At 50.5% G+C, this 18,789-nt stretch overlaps 1 protein-coding gene across 8 annotated transcripts in view; it reads left to right on the forward strand.

The window, feature by feature from the left end:
* The window catches only part of TIAM1 (TIAM Rac1 associated GEF 1), a 151,634-nt gene that overhangs the window by 9,875 nt on the left and 122,970 nt on the right, over positions 1-18,789 (forward strand). For 2 of the 8 annotated variants that reach the window (XM_068689424.1, XM_068689488.1), the window contains exon 2: positions 7,702-7,781. The exons of 3 other annotated variants lie outside the window; for them this stretch is intronic. The gene's annotated coding sequence lies outside the window, so the exon portion shown is untranslated. Of the gene's footprint in view, positions 1-7,701; positions 7,782-12,708; positions 12,910-14,430; positions 14,486-18,789 lie in introns of those variants that run through there. 3 more of the 8 variants (XM_068689428.1, XM_068689495.1, XM_068689439.1) reach the window with 2 other exon arrangements.

The raw sequence follows: 18,789 nt of genomic DNA on the forward strand, positions 1-18,789 counted from the left end.
TTGTGTAAGGGGCCCACGAGTGCCTCCTCAATAACCGGGGGTGCGCAGGAGCGTTTCTGCCATCAAAGTGCCTGATGCAAATGTGCCATCTTCTCCTGACACATCCTTATTTTCTTCCTTCCTTCCCCCAGTACTTTAAAGGCGCTGGAGGCGGTGGGAGGAATTACATGCGAAACAACCTTTATCTTCCCCAGAGAAGGTGTCTGAACCTGTTTGTAGTTCAGGGCAGATCCTGTGCCTTCTTTTATCCCCACGAAAGACCAGCTTTTCTGCTTTTTGTTTGCGGGATGCTCTGGGCTTGGTGGTGTCACAAGCCATGCAAAGTAGGAAGACGCCAGAAATAAATGAAGGGAGAGGGAAGTGTGTGGGCTGTTGGGCTGTTCGTTTATATATTTTTTTTTTCCTTCCCTCCAGTTGACTCTGGTGAGTAAATAAATCTCTGATGTGTAGCTGAATCTGGCCACTGCCTGCCTGCCTGATGAATTTGGGTCCACAGGAGATTTGAGGGTAACGTGTTGGGGAAGCTGTCTTGCTTTTCACCCTCACCGTGGAAAGGACAGGCTGGCACGTCCAGGGCAGGCTTTCCTGGGGTGGAGGGATGTTTTTCCTATAACTTAGTTCTAAGCTGGTTGCAGTCTCATTTTAGCAGGAGGCGCTCTCCTCCCTCCTGACCGTGCCCCATCTGCTCATTGATTTCCTTCCTGGCTTTTTTGGTGCACGTGCCTTTCCCTCCCAACCCTCAGATCCCTGGTTAAGCAAATGGATGCTTTTTCCCATCCTCTCCTGCCAAGTGCTGAAAGCTGGATGTCACTGGAGTTGCCTCTTCCTCGAGGCACTGAAGGTGACCGCATTTCTGAAAGAATCAGGAGGTGCCAGGATCTGCTCTGTGTCCCGGAGCAAGCAGAGCATGTTTCTTGCATGCACTACCCCATATTCCAGGCTTGGGACGAATGCTGCTGCTTAATCTGCCCGTAAATCTCCTCTTTCAAGTTAGCTGTGGCGGTGTCGCTCGCCCGTGGATGCTCTCCTTCCAAGCTCCTGCCTTAATGCCCGGTGGATCTCTTCCACCCGTCTGAGCTTTTGAAGAGATTGAATCCATTTCTTTCCTTTTGTTAACCTGTGCCAATGTTTCCTGTGTTTGAAAGGCAGTTTCTCCTAGCTGAGATTAAAATGTTGAATCTCCCGTTGCCGTTGAGCTTGACAACACCCTGCGCTTCAGGGGCTGCAGGCGTGCGGCGCTGCCAGAGGAGGCTTGGAGCCCGAGCATCTGTAGGCTCCTAGAGAAAGCATTTAAATACCAAGGAGGTGTTTCTGTGCAACTTCTGAAAAAGTAAGGTTAAACTTACAGAAATCTTTAGCAGAATAGCCAGCCACCTACGTGCAGCTAAGCAGCACTGATGTCAAAGGAATAATCGGAGCCTGGCTTTCTCCCTTTAAGGTCCTGAAGGGTTTGTTTCAGCATTAGGGGCTGGTTTAATCTCTCTTTCTCGTTATCAGAGGCCTGCTGCCGCTTACAGCTCTGTTTGTACTCTGGTTGTAATACCTGCTTCCACTCCAGAAGCCTAAAGTAAACCTGCTGCTGCCTCGGTCAAGTAGCCTCTTCAGTTGTTTTTTGGGAGCTGAACACAAGCTGGCATACCCTCGGGGGGCGTTTGCGTCAGCGAGGGCACAGGGTGTTTCAGAGTTTCAAGCAAACTAGCCCGTGTCATATTTAACACGCAGAAATATAGGAAGAATAAAAATAAAAACACAAAATATCTAAACATGAGGTGGCAAGGATCACGAGATGCTGCTGCCCCACGCTTCGGTCTTGTTGCCAGTGAGCCTAACCCCTGCCGGGGGCTGTGAGGTTACCAGGTGCTCGTGTGCCCGGGGCCTCATCCAGGGAGGGCTGTGAGTTTGTCTTGTCCTGCCATGTGCTGGCGGTGCAACCGGTGGTTGCTTTGGTTCTGAAAAGCTGATTGTGGAAGGAGAGTGTGTTAAAACAGCTAATTAGCCTTGTCTGTGCGAGGCTAGCCAGCCTAGCTGTAATAGGATTGTTCCGGCTCGTTTTAATAGTGCTGCTCGAACTTCTGTGCGTGCTTTAATGCAAGGCAGCGTTCAGGAGTGGACTCCTCTCTGAAACCTGCCATCGGACCAAGCTGCTGTGACACCTGAGCGCCTCCTTGCTGCCTGGTGGCCTCGAGACCTGCGGGTAGGAGAGGGCATCGCTGCTGCTCGCCCTTCCAGCCTCGCTGCTTGTGCCGTGGGTCTGAACGTCTCTACGGTGCAGATGGCCCGTGTCAGGAGTAACAATAAAAGTCTTTAACAAATATTTATGTCGGGAGCTACTCATGCGTACGGTGTTTATTTATTTATTTCACTCAGCCTGGGGAGCAGAAGAGCTGAGCGCTCGGATGAGTAGGGGAAGCCCCAAACGAAGACTGCTGGTGTGCATTCATCACAGTGGTCTTAAGCAAATGGCACGCGATTGTGGAACGAGTTTATTTTGTTTTCTCCCTAGGACCTCTCCTTCATCCTGGATGTTTCCTTTTAGCAAAGAAGTAATGGATCTTACATAGCCTGCGAAGAATATTTTTAAGCATCAAGTTGCTCTTTTTTTTTCCTTACTGAATTAGTTACTGCAGAAATAGCAGGGTGCATCTTTGCGTTTCGTTGTTGCTCTGTTTAGCATCTCTCTTGCAGCTTCATGGAGTTGCTATTTCCCTGCCCTTCTGGGCAGCACAAATTCCCTACAGCAGTGATCCGGGTGCTAGGAGCTCCCTGACTGCGCTCAGCCTTCATGGTGAGAGCTGCACCTCTCCACACAGCCCCAAATGTGAGTTTGCACAGGGGTGGGCGCAGGGGCTGAGAGGGGGAAGCGGCTGTGCGGTGAAGACTGGTGCCGGCAGGAGGTGAGCTGTGGGTGTCGGGTCACCGGGAGAAGATGAGGGCATCCCCGTGTGGAAGAGCTAAGGTGTGGGCTGTGGCTCTAGCTGGGGAAAAAGAAGCCAAAACATCTGCTATTCTCTTTCTTCTGATCGTTTGGTTTTGTTTTTTTTCCTTCCCTTTGGGGTTTACAGTAAGCTTTTGATAGAAGAGTCATGAGTCGGAGGAAAAAAAAATCAACCCGCCATCCTCTACCTCTGAACCCTTTGCTGTGAAAATATTTGACTTGAATGGCTTGGTTTAAGCCTCGGCTTCCGAGTTCCTTTTAAATCGCCTGTGTTGCTGGAACTGGTTTGCAATATTTATAGAGTTTTGCCACTGAATTCACTGTGTGAGGGAGGGAATTCCTTTCTTTTTGCACTGTGGATGAATTACTGTGAGATTGCTTCTCCTTTTTATGGAAGAAGGCTTGCTTCAACAGGCTAAAAATATAAATTCTCTATCTTATACTTGACTGGAGTGGGTAATACTGCTAAAAAATTAATGGAATGAAATAGCCTGGATGGCGATTTCTCTTCTGATGTGAAGTTTCATGTTCTTTTTTTTCCTTCTTAATTGCCTGGTGAGCTTTCTTCTGAGCTGTCCATGTATCTGTGTGATTTTTCTGTTTTCGCTTATGCCTGATTCCCATGGATTCTGGTTTTAGTTGGGTTAGCTCCGTGCTAACCAACGTCCAGCGCTGGCGTTGCTTTCAGCGATCGGGCTCGTCCAGCTGATGATGCGTTTAACACACTCCGCACGTTGGATGCTTGTGCCGATAACCTCAGGCAGTTTGGGGTGCTTCAGCTATGCAGAAACGGAGCTGAAATAAAAAGGGCTTTCTTTTTGTTTTTCCCAGGCAGCAGTGAGGCTGGGCCACAGAGAGATTTTGCTCTGCAACAGCATTTTATCGCTCTGCAACAGCGTTTATTTCCCATGGGCAAAACGGAGCGATAGGTACCTTTCAGATTGCAAAAAACCATTAATTACTTAACACATTCTTCTCCTTGGCTGAACCCTGTTGTAAAAGCCTGGGCATGGCATTTTTTCCATAGCTTGGATTTGTTTGTGTATGAGATCAGTATTAGATAATTAAAACAAACACGTTTTCCAGCAAAATGCTTTCCTTTAAATAAGCCCCGTCTATAGCAGGGTAAAAATATGTAATTAGTGTCTTTCTTGGGCTCTTTTTCTTCTTTGAAGTGTTTTTTCGCGCTGTACCTAATTGGGAATTTCCAATATTATTCTGTGTAATTGTTTTGTGGTCGACGTCTGCTCTGTTTGGGAAGGCTCATTAGAGAGAGAAGTGCTTGATCCCCAGCTGAAGAGTGATATTTATGAGGTGTGATGCGCTCGTGATTCGCTCAGGGTGGTTTGCAGAACGTGGTTTTGCTTCTTTGGGTCCTGTTGCTGACAAAAGTGATACTGATGAGGAAATTGCTTTTTTCCTGCCTCCCATACTTGAACACTTGGTGTGTGCTGCCCAAACCCAGGCTACTTGGGTTTGGGCTTTCTGGTTTTAAAGGGTAAGGTTAAAGGACCAAGGCAGCTGTCTCTGCCTTGGTCCCCTTCCTTCTGCAGGACCCCATCCCAAGCTGGGTGCAGGTATTTGAATGGCAGTGCTGCTGCACGCAGGCCGAGCAGAGAGCTCAGAGGGTCACTGAGCAAACGGGAGCCCACGTGGCTGGGATTAGCAGGTTTTAAACGAAACAACAAATGTGCAAACGCAGTCTGGGCGATCTGCCTGTCACTTGCACCCTGCATGTCTCAAAGGCTTGTGCTGTGTCCTGGCAGGTTGGAGGACTGCAGGGCTTGTCCAGGAGCAGCTGTGCTGGTCACCAGTCCCGGCCTGCTGAGATTTGGGCATCTGCTTCACTCTTATGTTCATATCTGTATGAATACAGACCCCACAGAAATACGGGGAACCAAGTGTGTGCCTTGCCCTCTGCAGGGCCTCAGCTCTCAGAGGCAGTGGGGAATAGCTTGCAGTGCAATGGAGGAAGCAACTGTGTGCTCGTTGTTCCTGATGGGTAAGTTACAGGAACCAAATGGCAGATTTTAAAAACTGGCTGTGCCAAAATAGGTGTGTATTTGGCGCTTGGTTGTGTACCTCTGCTGTGTGTGTGTGGCTGCAGGCACTTCGGGAGTGCTGGCCTCTGAACTGTGCTCACGGAGCAGCTCCCGGGGTCCTGCGGAGCTAGAGGCACCAATTAGACTGCCTGCCAGCCGTGGATCCTTAATTGGGGTTTCTCATCCCCCGTGCGTCAGCGGCAGAAGGGGATGTACCAGTTGGTCGGAGCCGCAGAGGCAGCAGGCTCACGGAGCTGGGCGCACGAGGGAGAGGGACCAGACGGAGCAGTTCTTCCTGTTCCTGCTATCCACGTTCCCCATCTTCTCCCAGCCTGCTCTTTCAGCAGCAAGCAACCCGTGCTGTTACTCTGCCCGCTGGTTTTGCCTTGGCAGGCGAAGAGCTGAGCCCAAGAAGCGCCTGTGGGGCAGCGGGGAGCCTCGCCCTCTTCCCTCTGCGTCAGGGAAAGCCGTGCCTCCTGCTGGCACGGGCAGCGTCCCAGCCCTGCTGCCTTCAGCCAGCTGTGAGGGTGCCTGGGGGCAGGAGAGCAGCCCCGAAACTCCCCTGTGGCTGGTGCCTTGCTGGGTCTGGCTGTGCAGAACCAGAGGTCTCGTGTATGAACCTTTTCTCCATCGCTTAATTTCAGCACGGCCATTGCCCCTCCCGCAATCTGCCCGCCTGGCCGGGTACGCTAATGTCTTGGGACGCGTCTGCTTGCCAGTCTCTCTGTGTTAGTGTTTACTGCCTCCCTCCCCAGCGCAGTGTCAGCCTGAATATCCCTTTGCAATCAGGCAAGGCAGCAGCTCAGTAGAAGGGAGGAAGATCCTTCTACTCTTCTTCCAGATTTCGGTACTAACTGCGTCAGCGGGCTGTCAGGGATGGGGAGAAGTCGCCTCCGAAACCGTCATGATCCCCATCACTGGGTCAGGTGCTGCTTCGCCATTGAAACAAGAAGCAGAAGAGCTTTCCAGAGTGTTTTTCCCTTGAGTTAAAGAGAAAACATTCATGGCTGCAGTTTGTGTCGCAGTACCCACAGCGGGGCTGTGCTGGAAACGCGAGGCTGAGCTCGGTGGCTGACTCGGTGGCGCTGATCTGTAGCTTGCTCATCCCTGCTCCCTCCCTGACTCGCAGCCCCTCGAGTGAGTTGCGCCTTGTGTTCGGCGCGGGACCATCTGGTTCCCGGCATGTTCTCTCTCTCGCTGCCTCCTGAGTCGAGTGGAAAGGTGAGTCTGCTGAGCCTCGTACATGTGACGAGAAGCGGCTCTAGTGCTTCAGCCAACCTCTTCTCCAGCAGAGGAGCCAAGAGAGAAAGAAATGCTGGGTTTTAGCTGTCTTACAAACGTGCTTGTCATGCAAGGGTCAGAGGGGTCGCTGAGAACAGCCCGGAGCTGAGCTTCGGGATTAATTTGGCACCTTGGATGCCAAGCTTTCTTGGGAACGGACCTGAGCAGCTTGTCAACGATGCTGAAATTTGTACTGCGACCTAAAGGTGCTGCTGGATAACCCCACCCCCACATCTCCTCCTGCTTCACGCCGAGGAGGGAGCTGCTGCTGTTACCTCGTTTTTTCTGCCCTGTCTTGTTTTACACCGTAAATGATAATTTAATTTCCACATTTACAGACCTTAATTAATTATGGATAAAAATCATTTGTATGAATCTTAGAGCTGAAGATGATGGATTAACGACTCCCTGCAAACGTGAGGCTGCTGGACCACAAGGGATTCAGCACAAGAGCAGCCATGCCAGCTCCCCAGCTCTGTGCCACGGGGTAGGAAGAGAGGAGGATGAGGATGGCGAGGGTTTCTGTCCCCTGGCATCCTGGGAAACCAACACCATGAGTTTAAACTTAACCTATCGGGTGCTACTGGAGTACCTCTCTTCCTCTGAGGGGCGTTCTGCATTTTGGAGCTCTTTCCAGCTCCTTTTTTTATTTTGTTGACCTTCTGCAGAGGCTGGGGGCCCTGAAATTCCTCCTGCCACCTGCCTGCTGGCTCACGAGCCTGCGTGGTGCCCGTCCTGCTCTCCCTGCCCGCACGCAGGCCGGGTGGAGAGCCGAGTGCAGGTTTTGTACTCGAGACACTCGGGGGACCAAGAAGGGATTGTTTTCTTTTCCAAGAAGCTCTGCTTGCAGAAGTGAGCAGAGAGCCATCCAGCTCCTAGCAGTTTTATTTGGCACCTTCCCCTACTCAGCCGTCTCTAGCTTGCTCTGCAGAGCTGCTGGGGATGTTATTTTTTTTTAATCCCAGCCACCTTCTTGGAGCCACAAGTCCCGTGTTCCTGGCTTGTCACCTCCCCGTGCGCTGTGGGTGTTTATCCCCAGCCTGCGATCCCGCTGGCCACGCCGTGCCCCTGGATGCGGTGTGGCGCTGGTGCGGCGTTGCGCAAGGTCTGCCTGTCTGGAGGGCGGGCTGCCATAACCTCGCTGCCGGATTTTTTCGTGAAACAATACTGAGCTGCAGGGGTCAGCTGGAGGTGAGGGTGTCGTGTTGCTTGGAGTGACTGAGGAGGCAGCCACCAAGCTGGAAGCTGCGTGGCCGGGGTTAGCATCACCCGGTGTGATAAACAGCTTGCTTGGGCCCGAGAGTAACAGCACAGGCAAGCTGGGTTCAGCTTTTAAGTCCTTGATAACAAACCATCAACAACAGCCTAAACAGAAGGATTCAGATTGCTCTTGGGGCCCTGATTTTGGATGGTTTCTTCATGCTTGATCATTTCTTTCCCCAGCTAGCGATCCTGCTACAGCAACTCTTCCATGAGGTTATAAGGCAGAGCCCGAGTGAACCCAGCGTCGAGCCTTTGCGGAGGTGAGCACAGCAGCCGATGCCTCGTGGTGCTCAGGAAGGTCACGGGACTTGCCCTGGCCCTCCTCTACAAAACACAGCTCACATTGCTCTTTGAACCATCTCCTTGACTCCTAAAACCCTGGCAGCGTGGCCCTGCCTGCTTTTGGTGATAGCAAACATTTGCTGAGGTAAGGGGAAGGCACGAGCCAGAGGCCTCTGCTGCTTCTGTGTGTGTGCTGGGTTAGGCTGGTCTTAAACTTTTCTTGGATTTTATTTATTTTTTTAGTAAGGCATACCTGCATGGATGCACAGAAGGGATATGGTTATGAAAACGAGACGTGTTCAGCTGCTCCAGCACCCACCCTGGCACAGAGCCACGGCCTCTTCCCGAGCTGATGGGGTGCCTTGTGAGCCTGATCATAAAGGCCCAATTTACACCCGTAGGTTCTATATTAAAAAGGGGGGGGAGAGGGCAGAGAAAGCAGAAGTTTGGCGCTTTCCTGTCTGCGTGTTCCTCCCTAATCCTGTAACTTTTCCAGTTCCTGACAATTAATGCGGCTGTTCGGTCTTGCTTCTCTTTAAATCTGTAGTGGTTTTATGACTGATTGCTACAGGACAAACCCCAAGTTTCTGCAATAATAGCACACCGCAGTGGTTGTTAATGAGACGGGGAGAATACCAAGATGAGGAGGACATAATTCTCTGAGATGACAGAGCACAGTAAACGTTGCTCTTTATTTGAGGTGTTTTTCAAGGAAAAAGGGAGAAAAATAGAATTTTGTACAAGAGCCGGACGGGGTGCAACATTTGCCATCCTCTTCATGCCACCCCTTTCCTAGCCATGCTCTCTTGCCAGAAGGACACAGTCCCAGGGCTGTGAGGTCCCCACAAGCTCTGGGAAGAGTGGCGGTCCCTTGGACATGAAAGCCCATTAGAGGGAGCAGCCGAAATAATTCATCTGGCCCCGTTTCGGTGCCAGGCAGCGAGTGCGTGCCAGCTGGGAGCACGTGTCTGCCCCAATGGGGACAGTGAAGGGATGTGGGGCTCCTGGGTGCACACACCAGGGAGGTGAGAAGGATTGGGGCTGCAGGCCACGTTTTTGGGCAAGGTGTTGGGGAGAGCTGTGGCTGAGCCTCGCTTGCTTCCCACGCGCACACCTCCGTCACAGATCTGCCTGCAGTAGCCTCACTACTCACTCTGTTGACTTTTGGCCATTTCTAAACTAGCTTTAAAAAGTATCTGGAGCAAAAATGGGTTGCTTAGCAACTCACTCCAGCCTGGGACCGCCGGAGAATGGGTCAGTGATTAACAATTATGTACAATCAGGGTTAAAAATGCAGGGCAGCCTGCAACGCTGCTGCTCTGACGACTGGAATATTTCAGCGCCACGACGCTGGCGTTGGTGGCAGCGGTAAGCAAATGTGTACTGGGTGTCCTTCTGCCCTCACCTGCGGGATGACTCGAGACTCCAGCTGTATGAAACGGGATTGAAGTCTCTTTTCTGTACCAGTGCATTACAAAGAAGGATTAAACGACCAGCAGCTGAGGAATGTAGGCATGATTTGTAACACACGTGTAGTTCTTCCCAAGGCTTGGGACCTTCCCCTGGCCATACAAAATCCCACATGGATGGAAAGGGATCTGTATGAGAGTGGAAAATGAGCCCAGCACGGAGCAGAAGTGCGGGGAGGGAAGGTGGCTTTCTGCTTCTGGTGACCCCACTGAATGCTGGTGTACCCTTCCTCCAGACAAGGAAGCAACAAATGGCACGTGAGCTTGATGAATATATTTTTCCGAGCCTTATTTTGGCAACGTGAGCCTTTTCCCAAGTCCTTGGTGGTGGTTTGCTTTCTGGAGGAAGGAATCCTCGGCAGCTTTTTTGTCTTTCACAGAGTAGGAAAGGAGGTGGCCCAGCTGTGGTGTCATTTACCCCAATAAACGTCCCAAAACATCCCAGTGCCTATCAGTGCTGCAGGTACGCAGGGTGGGAATATCAGGCAGTGAAGCAGCACTCCATCTCTCAGATGTTTTTATAACTCTGGCAATGAAATCAACCTTGTTTTGCCAAGTCATTTACTTTCATTGTCTAATCAGTTTCTGAGGGTTCTTGCCTGTTTGCTTTCTCTTTTTGTTTAATTATCCCTTCTTTTCAGCCTTGTCCCACCCCAGTTGTCATGCCAGGCTTGAGGAATAAAGATCAACTGTGACAGCACTTCTTCAGCTGGTCCCAGGAAGGGTTGAATCTGGGGAATCTTTACTGAGGTGGTTTCTATTCCCTAGGATTAATCTTCCATCACTGCCTGAAGCTGAAGAAGTCATGGGCAAGTGGCAGGCCTTTTTCTTCATTCCCTTGACCCCTTTTCCTGCTTTCTCTGAATAGGCTTATTTACTGCCAACTTAAATATCTATATATCTATATGGATTTGTTCGTAAAAGCCCCCTTTCAGACCAACATTACTCATCAGCTAGCTCACCTGCCATCATCACTGGTCAAGGAGAAAAATCACCTTAATGTCCCTTTCCACAAGAGTAAGTGGATGTCTTAATGAATGCTTTCCTGTCCCTTCTAATCGTTAAACACACGTCACCACCATCGGATCTTTATGGCTTCTCTCTGCCAAGCACAGGGCAAAGTGGTGAAATCCATACTTGAGATTTTCTCCGCCGCTTTTAGGCGGCATTAAGGATCATCAATATGCAGAGCGAAGCCACGCAGCAGTCCTTGGTGTGTGGGGGTAGGAAATGGTGTCTGTCAGCTCTTTCTGGAGCTGCAGGGTAACCGCTGTTGGTCACCGTGCCCCGCTTCAGGGGCTGGTTCTGCTGGGGCATCCGCAAACGAGGGGAATAAAAATATAGCAGAAAGAAATGTAACGGAAAAACTGTTGCTGCAAGAAGCAGCCGTGACAACGGCGTATTATTTCCCTGCACTGAAGGGAAAATGTAAATCCATGTCCTCTTTCTTGCCTCTTGAATTAACACTAATGCTGAGACTCCTGCGACTGCGTTGTTTGGGCTGTGATGCTGCCGGCTGTGCCAACATGGGCATCTCGGGTTTGGCCCCAGAAGAGTAGCTTTTGGTGATTTTTAGGGTAAGAGGAGAAGCTAATTTCTGTGATTTGGGGGGATAGGAAAGTGAGTTGTTACCACAGAACTAAAATGCTGTTTCCTTTCTGCAGCATTTAGCAAACACTGTCCTTAGCATCTCTGTCTCATCTTTGTAACTCCAGAATTTCTGTGCTCTGAAGGGAGGGAGATGAAAATGCGACTGGCAGTAGGCTTAAGAATTGTCTTATTCTTAAATCCCCACTATTTTTAAGTAGGATTTCAGAAACCGACTGTATTTTAATTTGGTTTGTCGAAGTATAATTACCGCAAATGAGGTAAGAAACGAATTTAAATACAGCAAGTGTAGTGGAGGATCCAATTTTCAGAAATCAGTAGAAATATAATTGGAGTCATTAAGTGCTGACTTCAGTAATTAAGAGTCAGCTTTTGACGTTTCAGGCTTGCGATGCTAATTGCCCATGGAGAGGATTGGGAAAATATTTTGTTCCCTGCAAATTTGGTCGCTCTCCGGCCTGGGCGTGAGGTGCTGGGTGCCTGCGTTGGGCAGCCTGTCTTGCTGTCGGGGTTTGATTTGGGATCACAGGTTTGATAAAATAACCGTGTCTCTCTCTCTCCAGACTTAAAAAATGCTCTGAAAGTTTTTCAGAAGAGGGATCAGTGGTAGGAGAAGTGCATCCTCATCATTTCTTGTTCGTGAAAGTCTCTTCTAAGAAAACTCTCTCTTAAGGAGTCAGATGTTACACATTTTTAACTCCAGCAGTTCAGCCAAGATGCTCGGTGCTCTTTTGTCATGATAATGGAAAATCCATAAAAAGCTGAACGTGCTTTTTATGATAATAGTTATCATCATCTGAAGCCAGCCTTATGTTTACTGTCCTATTAAAAATGCTAATTATCCAGGACAATGGCACACACAAAGCTTTTCTCTTTCATTCTGCTTTTATTCCTTTCCAGAAACCCAGATAATGCCATAGCTTGGGCCAAACCCGGATAATGCCATAGCTTGGGCCTCCAGCATGGAAACTGACGCGATCGTTTTCACGCTCTTTCACGCCCCCAAACAAATCCATTGGTGCCTGAGATCTCCTGCTCCATGTTCTCGTTTGTAACCACCTTACGGCCCAGCCGAGGCCAAAACCCAGCCAGGAGGTGGCTTAAAACATGGCCTTAAAACTCGTGTCGCACTCGTACCCTCGCTCCCTGCGGCAGGGCAGGCCTGAAGGCGCTGCCTTGTCCTCCCCACACCCCGCTCACAGCTGCGGATTAGGGGAGCAACGAGGCTACGCTTTGCTCTGTACATAATTCCTTCCCCCTGCCTTTTTACTGTCCCCTGTTTCCTTCAGTTTTAGTTAGTGTTGCCGCCTAATTGGATTACCAGGTCACTTGCTGACTGCGGGCTGCGCAGGACTGGGAGCAGTCCCCGAGGCTTTGCACTTTGGGAGCTGCCACGCTCCCGCGGGCCCTCAGCAGGAGCTGGCACTTCCCACAGAACCGTCTAATGGGCACCTGAAGGAGTTGATCCCTGCTTTGCTTTCACCTGGCTTCTGAGCTCGGGGAGGGCAGGGGGAGATGCTTCGTGTGGAGGCGTGCGTGCGGTGACCGGTCTGCAGCCGGCGCTGGCCGTGCTCTGGAGAATGCGTCCGAAGGCGAGGCCGTGCCCGCAGTTGAGGTGTTTGCACGCGGGGGACGAACAGCCCTTCAGGAGCGCGCTCTGCCTCTTAAACAAAGCACCTCTTTGCAGTTTCCATGGTAAGCCCTCCTCCAGAACTGAACAGCAGCCACAAACGCTTACATAAAACGCAAGCCGCGTGCCACAGCGGGGCTGAGGGCTGCGCGCCTCAGCTCTGTTCCCTCATCCTGCAGGGGAGCCGTGCACATCCTGCTGCCGGAGCCTGAGTCCCCGGGGAGTCTCCTCGTGCTCTTCCTAGAGGAGAATTAAAGGTGTTAGTGGGACTGCATGGAGGGAAACTCGGAGCCTCTGCTCTCAAGGTACCTCTCTGCAAGTAGTGCTGGCGAACTCCCCGGCGCTGCTGTGTTCACCTAGAAGTTGTTAGAGCTGTGGGAAGTAAGAGAACTTGCCAGGGTGAGTACAAATGCTGTGTCAGACCTTGTTTGGAGAAGTTGTTATTATTTTTTTTAGAGTTACTGATGTATTTTCAAGGAAGAAAACAAACACACTCTAATTCTGGGAGAGCAACTTCTGTGCTGTGCCAGCTCTTAGATTTTGCCGGTTTGAGTGTGTACTGCTTTTTTTCTTCTTGTTTCTATGCCTCCTGAAATATTCACATCTGAGTCTCGCCTGCTTAAAATCTGTCACATGGCGTGTGCCAAAGTGTGCATGTGTATGCATGTGTGTGCGTGTGCCCCGTGCCCCTGCCTTCACAAGCCTTTTGTGGTGCTCCAGGAGCGTACCCAGGGGTGATGGCACCTTGGGAAGGCTGCGTGTGGCAGGCGACTGCAGGCCCTCTTTCGTTTTTTCTCCTCTCCCGTCACAGCTCTGAGTGGCAGGCAGTGGTTGTGGCTGCTCCTTTGAGTCATACAGAAGGGTGAGGCAGGGATGCAGGGGAGGTGACAACCGAGCTGGCACCTTTGCTTTTACTTTCTCCTCTCTGTACGGTTCGTCCCCATCACCACAGGCCGGACCAAGCATTGCACTTGGATGAAGGATGTTGGGGTTTTCCTCAAGGCTGTCACCTGCCCCAGGGAGGGGGTGCAAGCAAGAGGTTTGCAGCCTTGGGGGCAATGCCTGGGCCCCCACCCTTCCTCTCTGCAGGGAGAGGAGGATGAGCAGCGTGGGCTCCATCCACCCGTGCCCTCTCTCACTGCTCTCAGCTCAGGGGTGGCTGTTGGGGTGCCAGGGGGACACTGGGGCTGTTTGGGGGCTCTTGGGGACATCACTTTGTTGGCTCCCAGCATGGAAGCGTGGAGGCCCCGCTTGTTCCCGATGGAAGGCACCAGTGAACCGAGGCTCCAGTAATTTTGAAAATGAGAAGACCACGATGCAGCTCCTAGAAAACCGATCAATGGGTTATTTGTGGTCTTCTGAACATCTGGAATTATTTCCAGATTTTGCAGGAGATTCAGTGTGCAATCGAGGGCAAATTGCTTCGTTTCTGTCTGCCTCGTTTACTCCCCTGTGTAAAGACAAATCAAACCGATGGGAGATAGTTGTACGAACAGCTGTTTATTGTTCAGTAGTGGTATGGCCCGTGTAAGGTACTGCTTAGGTGTAGTTAATCCTGCCTTGGGGCAGCAGGATGCCTTGTCCAACCTTCTGAGGTTTCTTTCAAGCCTGCGATCCGGGCTCTGTTGGCTCAAAACAAGCCGGCGTGTTTCAGGTAGGAGCTGAGCTGCGCCGTGATGGAAGCCATAGCCGTGTTCCTGTGTAGTGCGGCATTTCACTTGGCTTCTCACGTTACCCCCGGTTAGTCATCCCTCCTCTGAATCCTTCCTCCCCTCCTGAATTGCAAACCAGATCCTGCTTGGCGGATGGTGCGCATCATTACGAGAATTTGCCCTAGCAACCAGATAGATTTCCAAAAATAACTTGCCCATCGTTGCAGAGCATCTCTGAACCTCAGGACGTTACGCCGCCGTCTCTCCGAGTGGCTGAAGGCTGGTGTTTTGTTTCCAGCCGGTGGAGCAAAATAAACCATACCGTGAGTAGACTTGACTTTGTGTGCAGAGCAATGCTATTTGAGACACGAGAGAAATTCCTGCCGTGTTTACACGCTGAAGAAAAATGCCTTTGAAGCCAAAATATTTCTTCTGTGTAGCCATGCGCGTGATTTTATTTACAGCTCATTATCTGAATAGGCATCTGCTCGCTGAGCACCTGCTCTTGACAGAGGTGTAGTGCCCAGGTAGGCCGTGCCGTGTTCGAAGCTCTCTGCCTAAGGGGCTGCTCGGGGACCTCCAGTCCCGGGTACGTGGAGGAGAGGGACAGCCGGTTACGGAGGCTGTTCCTTTCTCCCTGTGTGGGTGTGTACGTTTCTGCTGCTATTTCTGTTTGTTTCTCATTTTGCTAGTCCGGGAAATATTTAAGATGCTTTAGGAGCATGACCATTTGCTTTTCCCCATCTCTCCAATTTACGAATGGTGCAGACCCAGTGTTGGGGGTATCGCTGCCTCTCCCTGGCCCTGCAGGAGGGTGAGGGTTTATAGGGCCGTGTTCAGCTGCTGCCTGCTATTGTGGCAATGCCGATTGCTGTGATTAGTTTGTCGTTGCTTTTGGAGGACATTCTGCAGCCTGATACCTCGTTGTGTTCCCCTTCCCTGCTTATCGGCTTCAGTTCTCCATTTTCTTTCCTCTAGCCATCTCCTCACTATCCGTTACACTTCATGTATTTTTTAAGTCCCTCTCCTTCAGCTGTTTTTCCTTTTAATCTTAATGCAAACTCAAAAGGAGGAATTCTAAATAACTTGGCAACGGCCCCGTGGTTTTTTGCATAACTTTTAATCGCAGTTGTATTGGAAACATAAATTCTCTCTTGTAAAACTGGATCATACCAAAAATGTTCTCACCGTGCTTGGATGTAGAACTGGGTTTGTGTCGGAGGGAGAGCGAAGGGGTGAGCGTCGCCTCGGATGTGGTCGGGGCATCGCTGGGAGGTGGGAGCCCTGGGGCAGGTTCCTGCTCTGCCTTCCCACCTGGTGGTCCTGGTCCCCTCGGGTGGATGGCCACTGGGTTGATGGGGCTCTTGGGATTTCTCTGCTTCTTTGAAACGAAACTTGCAGCCCTCACCTGAAAGACTTCCCATGTTAAAAACACTGTTTTTTTGTAACTCTCGTTTTCTGGTATCAGTTTTGACAGCCACCTTCTGCTGACGTAGAGGGGCACAGTGATTCAAACCTGCAGGTGCAGCTCAATCTGTTAGCCAACAAAATCAATTAATTTGGGTTTTACAGGAGAACCCATTGCAGTGCTCACAGCAGAGAGAGGAAAAAGCAATCCTAGGATCATTTTCATTGGAAAAGCCCTCCAAGAGCACGTAGTCCAACCTTTAACCTAGCGCTGCCAAGTCTGCCGCTAAACCATGTCACTGAGCTCTGTATCGGCATTTTCCTGAAGACCTCCAGGGATGGTGACTCAACCACTTCCCTGGGCAGCTCATTCCAATGCTTTGCAAGCCTTTCAGTGAAGAAGATTTTTCCAAATCACCAAGCTAAACTTCTCCTGGCACAACTTGAGGCCATTTCCCCTTGTCTTACCACTTGCTGCTTGGAAGAAGAGACCAATCCCCACCTCGCTACAGCCTCCTTTCAGGTAATTGTAGAGCACAATGAGGTCTCCCCTGAGCCTCCTCTTCCCCAGGCTAAACAACCCTCAGTTCCCTCAGCTGCTTCTCACAGGCCTTGTGCCCCAGGCCCCTCACCAGCTTTGCAGCCCTTCTCTGGACACGCTCCAGGGCCTCGATGTCCTCCTTGCAGCGAGAGGCCCAAAACTGAACACAGTGCTTGAGGTGCGGCCTCACCAGAGCTGAGTACGTCAGGACATTCACTTCCCTAGCCCTGCTGGCCATCTATTTCTGATACAAGCCAGGATGAATCACGAAACGTACCGTGCCAAAATGCTGGGCATGAGGCTCTGTGTGCAGTCACAGATCGCCTTTACTCTGCAAATTGCCCCTATCGCTGTCTCGGGATTGTACTAAATCCATTGCTGACAGTGCCGATACCTTCACTCGGTGGTGGACTTTGCCAAGGAGGCAGCTTGTTCTCTGGGCACTTTGCTGCGAGGCCTCCTTGGCTTTATCTGATGGGGATTGCGAATGTGAGTTCCGCGGTGTGAAGGAGATCAGTGAGGAGCTACATGAAAGGCTTGGGCCAAAGCCCGATGAAGTCAGTGGAAAATTCTTAAGCTGTTGTTGGTGGGCTCTGTATTGTGTCCAGGAAGGTTTAATCTGATTTATGTTGACTACTGTAAATAGCTTCTAGATGATACAAAGAATAGTGAGTCTTCTGCTCGTTTTTCTCTTAAACGCAGTAGGTCTGGGTCTGAGCAGTGCTCCCTGGTAGGGGCTGAGGTAGGGAGGCAGATGTGTAGTGCTTCAGGACTTGGCTTCTTGATCAAGCTGTACCACGCGAGCTTTTCTGCCTCCTGTCTTCGCCAAAGCGGAGTGTGCCTTCAATGCCATACGCTTGTTTGTCTAGGTTTGTTCCTTCGTAGTTCAGCTGTGACCTCTTAAAAAAAAAAAAAAAACACAACATAAAATAAAATTCAGAAGTGAATGAAAGCAGTGGTAGGTAATTCAGCATAAATATGTGATGACATGCAAGATGTAGGTTCTCGGGGGCCAGAAGTTACGTCGATTGTTAGTAAAGAAAACAGAGAACTGCTGGGATCCGAGGGGCTTGCCAGACATTGATTTGCTCGTGTGGATGTGGGAGAGGGGGGACAATCAGATATAATATTTACTCTGAGTTGCAGAGAGAGGGCCTTTCATTATCTGCATTCTCTAGGGTATTCTGTGTTCTCCAGCATATTCCTGCCATATGTGTTTAGTTTCCAGAAGTTTATATACATTATCTGCTTCTCGTTCCAAACAATATAACATTTATTACTAGTTTCATGAGTTGTTGTTTCAGGGGGGGAAAAAATCTGTACAGAGCTGCCTGTAACTTTGATTTCTGCTCTGGCACCGTACCACACGCAATATATACCATCTGCGCCAGGGAGGATGGTAAAAAATATGCCTACCAGCCAAGGCGCTGGGGAGTTGTCTCAGAGCCATTCACTGCGATGCAGATCGTTTTGGGGAGGGTTACTGATGCTGTGCTGTTGGTGGGAGAGATGGCTTTTATCTGCTAACCCTTCCCCGTGTCATAGCAAGGGATCCCTGGAAAAAGCTCGTGTGTTCAAACTGTGGATGCGCGCGTCCCTGCTTGCACCTTGTTAATGCCACCAGCAGCCCCGGTGCTGCTCCAGGGTCCCATCCCTCATCTCCTCTCCTGGAAAGGTCCCGGTGCTCCCTGCTGCTCCACAGGTGGTGCTGGGGCCAGGATTCGGCCCTGGGGAGTTCCCAGAGCCATGGCTGGGCCGTCCCCGTCCTCCCGATGGGTCCTGGGCGAGGAAGGTGGCGAAGCAGGCAGGGAGAGCAGCGGCACCTGAGCCATTGGTCTGCAGGAATGGGGGCAAGGAGAAGAAGAACATGCTCCCACGACCCATGTGCACACAATGTGAAGCCATCCAAGAGGTATCGGGTAAATCTGGGGCCTGGGGAGGCAGAGATGGGCATCTTCCTCACCAGAGAGCTTCTAGGATCCCTTTGCAGCTCCTTTTCCGAGACCTTTTCCGAGGCAGGGGAGAGCACGCCAAGAACACAACGGCAAGGAAGTGTTCTGGGACATCGCAGAAGGAAGCTTCTCGACAATAATTTATTCTGCGTACAGGCTGTGTGCCTGCAGCCTCACGGCCCATGGATGAAAAGGCTGCCCATAATTATAAACAAATCAAAGATCGCCGCAGTGCTGTAACGTCATTTTCTGTGCTTACCTTCTCTTTTCTGAATTACTCGTGCTTGATTGTTACAATTGATTGCAATTGTGAGAGCTAATTTTAGTGCATAAATTTGGTAAGGGACGCCTGCCAACTGTGTAATGGCAGGCAACAGCTACCCAGGATTCGATAAAGGGTTTAGTGCTCTTGCTTCCTCCAACCAAGTGTTAGCAACTGCTTCATGGGCTCAGATATATACGTATATGCACACACGCATTATATGTATGGACACTACATGTTTCTTCTCAATGCAGAACATTTAGCCAACCCCCTGTGAAAACAGAACAGCAATTGAGGGAACTGAGGTGAGTTTTAAGAAGGAGCTGAATTTAATGCTGATCAGAAAGTGGTCGTTGCCTTAGGTATAGTACAAATACCAAAACCAATTGAGTTCGGTGTTAAACTTTGCGTGATGGAAAAGAGGGCAAGCGGTGTTCTAACCTTTAGAAAAAAATCCAATCTGTT

The sequence above is a fragment of the Anas acuta genome, chromosome 1 (assembly GCF_963932015.1).
Source record: "Anas acuta chromosome 1, bAnaAcu1.1, whole genome shotgun sequence".
Lineage (NCBI taxonomy): Eukaryota > Metazoa > Chordata > Aves > Anseriformes > Anatidae > Anas > Anas acuta.